Source organism: Gorilla gorilla, chromosome 12 (genome assembly GCF_029281585.2).
Source record: "Gorilla gorilla gorilla isolate KB3781 chromosome 12, NHGRI_mGorGor1-v2.1_pri, whole genome shotgun sequence".
Lineage (NCBI taxonomy): Eukaryota > Metazoa > Chordata > Mammalia > Primates > Hominidae > Gorilla > Gorilla gorilla.
Window position 1 is genome coordinate 64536411 of NC_073236.2, and position 6000 is coordinate 64542410.

Here is a 6000-nt window from a genome sequence, read left to right on the forward strand (position 1 = left end):
TGACTTATAAGGTTTTTGCTGATAGGTCTGCTGCTGGCCTGATACATGAACTGACTCTTCTCTCTAGCTGCCTTTTAGATTATTTCATGTTGACCTCAGTGAATCTGACAAATATGTGCCTTGGGGATGGTGTTTTGAATGATACCTAGCAGGAGTTCTCTGTATTTCTTGAATTTTCATGTCAACCTCTCTAGCTTATTTAGGAAAATTTTCATGGACTATGTCTTTAAATACATTTTCCAAGTTGCTTACTCTCTCTCCTCTCAGGAATTCCAGTGAGTGGTAAGTTTGATGTCTTTACATAATCCCATATTTCTCAGAAGTTGTATTAATTTTTAAATCCTTTTTTTCCCTTATTTTTATCTAACTGACTTGATATGAAGAACTTTTCTTCAAGCTCTGAGATTCTCAGCTTGGTCTCATGCTGTTTCTCAGCTGCATGACACTGGTGTTGTGTCTGCATTTCCTTTGTTAGGTATTATGCTGTTAATACTTCCAATTGTATTATGAAATTCTTGCAATGAATTTTTTGGTTCCAGAAGTTCAGTTTGGTTCTTTCTTAAAATTACTATTTTATCTTTCAGCTCTTTGACTATTTTACTGGATTCCTTGGATTAGGTTTCACCTTTCTCCCTAAGCTTGATGAGATTCCTTGACATCCAGATTCTGAATTCTACATCTTCATTTCAGTCATTTTAGTCTGTTTAAGAATCATTGCTTGGGAGCTAATGGGTTTGTTTGGAGATAAGTGGACATTCTAGCTTTTTGAATTGTCAGAATTCTTGTGTTGATTCTTTCTCATCTGAGAGGGCGTATGTTCCTTTAAGTGTTGTGTAAGTTGAATATAGTCAATTGGCTTCATTTCTGGGTGCTTTCAGAGGGCCAAGACTCTGTATACTATCTTTATTTGTGTCTGGATTCTTGTCCTTGGTTTCAAAGTGACAGAATATTTTTGGAGTTGTAGTTTAGGCTGTGATTCAGTAGATGGCACTAAAGAATTATAGCCAGAAGATAAGTGCTTATCTGCAGGGCTTTATTGTATTTCCTCACATTTGCAGCTGTCCTCTGTGGTGGAGGAGGGAGAGCTGACTCCCTCACTGGGTCCATTTCTAGGCCTTGGGGGAGACCCCTCTGATCACTGGTGTTCTGTCTTTATTTCCTTTATTAGGTGTTCTGGGCCATAAGACTCCCTCAGGCAGAGGCTATGGCAGGGCGATAGGCCACATTCTTTCCAAACTGGCCCTGTGGAGGGAGGAACACCCTGCTCCCACACCAACCCATGAACCGATATGTCTCATCACCCCTTTCAGTGCTCTGAGTATGAGGACTCCTCCCCAGCTCCAGTACCAGCCACAGATCTCAGCGCAACACTCTCGAGCTCTGTACCACAACCCCAGGGTACAGGGACCAGCCAGCAGCTTCATCCCCTGGACCCTTGGGTTGGGTTCCAGCTGTGCTGGGGGATCTGATGTGCTCCCAGGCCACTGGGAAACTACTCAGATGGAGCAAAGGACCCAGGCTAAGCAGCAGAGGCTGTGCTTTGTGCATACTCCTGCAGGATGGCCAGGCAGGCGTCCTGGGAAAGGCTGGCAGGCAGGTGGGTCTGCAGAAAAGATGCAACCCAGTCCCATGGGGAAGCACCAGCCCTGTTCTCTCCTGGTCTGGTGGTCAGCTGGGGCTAGAGTTACTTGGAAGAAGATAGAGAGCCCTATGGGCGCCTATGGCTGTACTCCACTGCAGCTGCCCCAGGCACAGAAGCCCCTAGGCTCTGCTCCAGTTGAAGCCCTGTCTCTGCCTACTCTCAGGGAAGATCCCCCTGCCAATTCAAACATCCATGGGGCATGTGGGGTCCCCTATAGCTAAGATCACAGAGGGCCATGGTGAAAGTAAGCTGTCCCCCTGTTTCTTTACTCACTCCTTCCACATGATCCATTCAGGGCCATGAACTAGCCCTAGCATTCATTCATGTATCCTGCACAGGGTTCCTAGCTTTTTCCCTCTTCACCCTCAGTGTCTGTATCACCTTTCCAATAGCTGTTGGTGTTTTATCTCTGAAGGTCTGCTCAAAGTATGTGCAATACTTTGGTCTCTCTCAGTGGAAGCAGTGCTTCCTGGATGCATCTAGTGAGCCATCTTGTCCCCTCTGAAGACAACTGCCAATCTCTGCAGCATGACCTGCTTCGTGCCCAGGAGCTCCAAGGTGCCACCAACCACAAGGGCTACAGCCATGCAGAGCATGAGCATGCAGGCCTAGGTGTCCAGGGTGGGAATGGGGCTCTGGCTTTTTCGAACAGTGGGCACAGGCATGCTGTTCCCACCATCAGCTCAGGCACTGGCAAGAGGAGGGTGCCACTCAGGAGGCTGTGAGAGAAGGATCAACAATTCTTTTTTTTTTGAGACGGAGTCTCGCTCTGTTGCCCAGGCTGGAGTACAGTGGCACTATCTCAGCTCACTGCTACCTCTGCCTCCTGGGTTCAAGCAATTCTCCCGTCTCAGCCCCCTGAGTAGCTGGGACTACAGGCGCCTGCCACCATGCCTCTCTCATTTTTGTATTTTTAGTAGAGACGGGGTTTTACCATATTAGTCAGGCTGGTCTCGAACTCCTGACCTTAGGTGATCTGCTGGCCTCAGACTCCCAAAGTGCTGGGATTACAGGCGTCAGCCACCACGCCCAGCGACAATTATATTCTTGAAGGGAGGAGGCAGTATTATAAACACGATAATTTTTCCAAATGAGTATTGTATTTAACGTAATTTTAATCAAACCTCCATGGGAGCTGGAATTTGACAAAATTAGTTTGAAATTTACCTAAAGAGAGAGAATAGTAAAGAATTTTTAATAGTAAGAATAATAAGGGTGGACAGCATGCTCTGACACATGATAAAACAGATTTTAAAAGCTATGATACTCAAGACAGTATACTTTTGGCAACACTAAAATAAAATACAGATGTCTGAATTAAACAGAATAGAAACTGTGAAAATGACCATGCAAGCCAATACCATGCAAAACAATTTTAATAATCAATCGGAAAATCATAATCTTTCATAAATTTTTAAAAAATTCTCCTGTGGTTAGTTACAAATGCATAGAAAAATGCAGAAAATGGCAAAACTAATGTTTATTTAGCACGCTGAAATTTTAGAAACATTGATAATTAAAGCGCTACGTTTATCTGCAAAAAAACTCACCAAGAGTCATTTTAACATTGCTTACCTTCTTCTCATGGTATATCTTATGATAGGAAGCAAGCTTCGCTTCTATATCTCGGCAACTTGTCATATTCCTTCTTAAGTTTGGATCCGTTTACATTATTTTACCCTTTGCACTTTCAATGCTGTAAAATGTCTCTGAGAATTCTTTTAATGCTGAGTTTATTCCTGGCAGCGCTTCCTCAAGGACATCTTCATTCTTTTCGTCAGAACCACTTTCCTTATTTACACCATTAAGTAGACTTTTACTAAGTTCCTTCTGGCTACTTATCTAGAATTTCTCCAATGACAGCAGTGTCAACATTTTTATGGTCATTTATTTCTTTTATAACTCCATTTATGTTCAATTCTACCTCTACTTCTAGTTTATCACTTTCTTTGTTGCGCTTTCAGTTTTGCTGGCGAATTTCTTCTTTTTATTATTCATCTTTTGTAAAACATCACGTATTTATCATTGTGAGACAAGGAGGGACTAAAACTTCACACTTTTCTGTGTGTAGATAGACTGAATAACAGTTGCACAGTGACTAGTCATAGACAGAATTTAAAAGAATGTGGCTGATCATGGATGATGATGCACATTTTTTTTTAATGTAGTAATTTGTGGGCTGAAACTTGTACCTTATACAAGCACTCACGATATACCATGATAACTGAAATTTAATTACGTTGTTAGGAGACTGGTGTCATTTAATCAAACCATGGTAACTAAAATCCATGCATATCGGAACCATGTCAAGTGAGGAGTTTGTGTATGTGTGTGTGTGTGCGCGCGCGCAAGAGACTGCTATAATTCAGGGTCAAAAGAAAGGGAGGAATATTGTGTAAGAGATGCTGAGACAATTGATGTGTTACTTGAAATATGACAATGTTTATATCTGTCACACTATACTCAGAATAAAGTCAAGGTTTTTCAGAGTTAAAAATAAAATCATCAAGCAGTAAGAAAATTATGTGAGACTTAAAAACAGTTTGCTGATAAGGTAAACTGGGGTCTATAAAGCTCAGAATAATGTTTGTGGTGGTTGAGCTCCCAAAGTTTAATAAAGTAAACTTTATTAAAAGGTACTTTTAAACATATTATATCATTATATCCTTTCAACAATCTTGAAAAATACCTAGTAAAGATAGCACATGTGTAAGAATGGCTTTGTTCTTATGAGATATGGGTTGAAGTATTTAGATATGAACTGTTTTGATGTCTGCACTCAACTTTCAAACAATTTGGCCAAAAAAATATATATCTGTAGATAGATGACATAGGTAAATAAGTAATGGTGACAAAATATTAATAATGAATAAGTGTAAATTAAAAATATGTAGGAGTTCATTACACTATTCTTTCACTATTTCTATAGTTTTAAAAGTTTTTAAAATGCAAAATTTAGAAAAATAAAGTAAAGCATCTGCAGTGTACTTTTGAAGGATGCTTAAACAAAACTTGCTTCATAAATTCTGGATTTATTATTTTCTTTAATGAGAGTCAGAAGAAAAATTTATTAATTTGAACATTTGTCCATTTTGTGCTTTTAGTATTAAATATTTACTACAGTTCAGCTGTCTTTTAGAGACACAAATAATTTTAAGGATTCATGTTGACAGCTCTTTTTCTTAGTTAAAAGTTAATCAAAATAGATTTGGTCCTGAGAATGAGGGTGTGTAATGAGGCACTTCTGGTAGAGCTGAGTGAAAGATAAAGCATTGTTTCAAGTTTATGCTCTTATAAACCAGAAAGTCTAATTGTGTCCCTATTGCCTCACATCACTTTTTTCAACTAACTTATAATTGACCATCACTGGCAATTGATCTTCTCCTTTACTATCTAGGACACAAGATATGGATGTGACAGTTGGCGCTACAGGTCTCTCCAAAAGTAGGAAGTGCAAGGGCACATGTGGAGCTGCCTAAAGTTTGCACAGAGATATTGCTCCAGAAACAGAAACCACACAGAATTCCGCAGGCATCTGAGCCTGGAGCAGCCTCAGCTGGGTGCCATTTTGACCCCAGATACTGGAGATTTACAGACATGGTTGCAGCCATTGCACTGCTCCAAGGAGAGAGAAAGGAAAATGGGTGCACTCATGCACACTCAGGCAGGGACTTGCTCCCCTGCTACAATCATCTGTTGAGACTGAGACTCAAGTGGACCACACTTCCCACAGCTTCTTGCTCATGCTGCCAGCCTGGGTGGTCCCTGGCTCTCTCTGGTCCCAAGCCCAAGGCTCTATTTTGAGAATTTAACTCTGGATTGTCCCCCATCTTCAGCCTGAGCTCAGGCTGATGCAGCTGCAACCACTGCCTGGCTAAGGAGGGACAGGGAGACCAGGTCATCCTACTCATATCTAGGACAATACTCACTGCTCTGCAACAGGCTGCTGTGAAACTGACTGAGATGTGAGTGAACAACACTCCCCACAGCTTCTTGCCCATACTGCTTGCCGGAGCATTGCCCCATTCTCCCTGGATGTAAGCCCAAGGCATCCTTTTGAGAGTTTAATTCTGAGCTGCACCTCACCATCGCCATGAGTAAACTATGCATTGGACCAAGGACTAATATCCAGAATCTATAAAGAACTTAAAGAAATCAAGAAGAAACTCCCATTGAAAACTGGGCAAAGGTCATGAACAGACACTTCTCAAAAGAAGATTTACAATCAGCTAAAAAACATATGAAAAAATGCTCAACATCACAAATCATCAGAGAGATGCCAATCAAAATCACAATGAGATATTGCTTCACACAAGCCAGAATGGCTATTAAAAAGTCAAAAAGTAATAGATGTTGGT

At 41.1% G+C, this 6000-nt stretch overlaps 1 long non-coding RNA gene across 1 annotated transcript in view; it reads right to left on the bottom strand.

Moving 5' to 3' along the window:
- LOC134756781 (uncharacterized) overlaps positions 1–3731 on the bottom strand; it is a 37863-nt gene extending 34132 nt beyond the window's left edge. The window contains exon 1 of the long non-coding RNA XR_010129938.1: positions 3218–3731. This is a non-coding gene — a long non-coding RNA (uncharacterized lncRNA). The remainder of the gene's footprint in view (positions 1–3217) is intronic.
- Positions 3732–6000: the final 2269 nt, after the last annotated feature.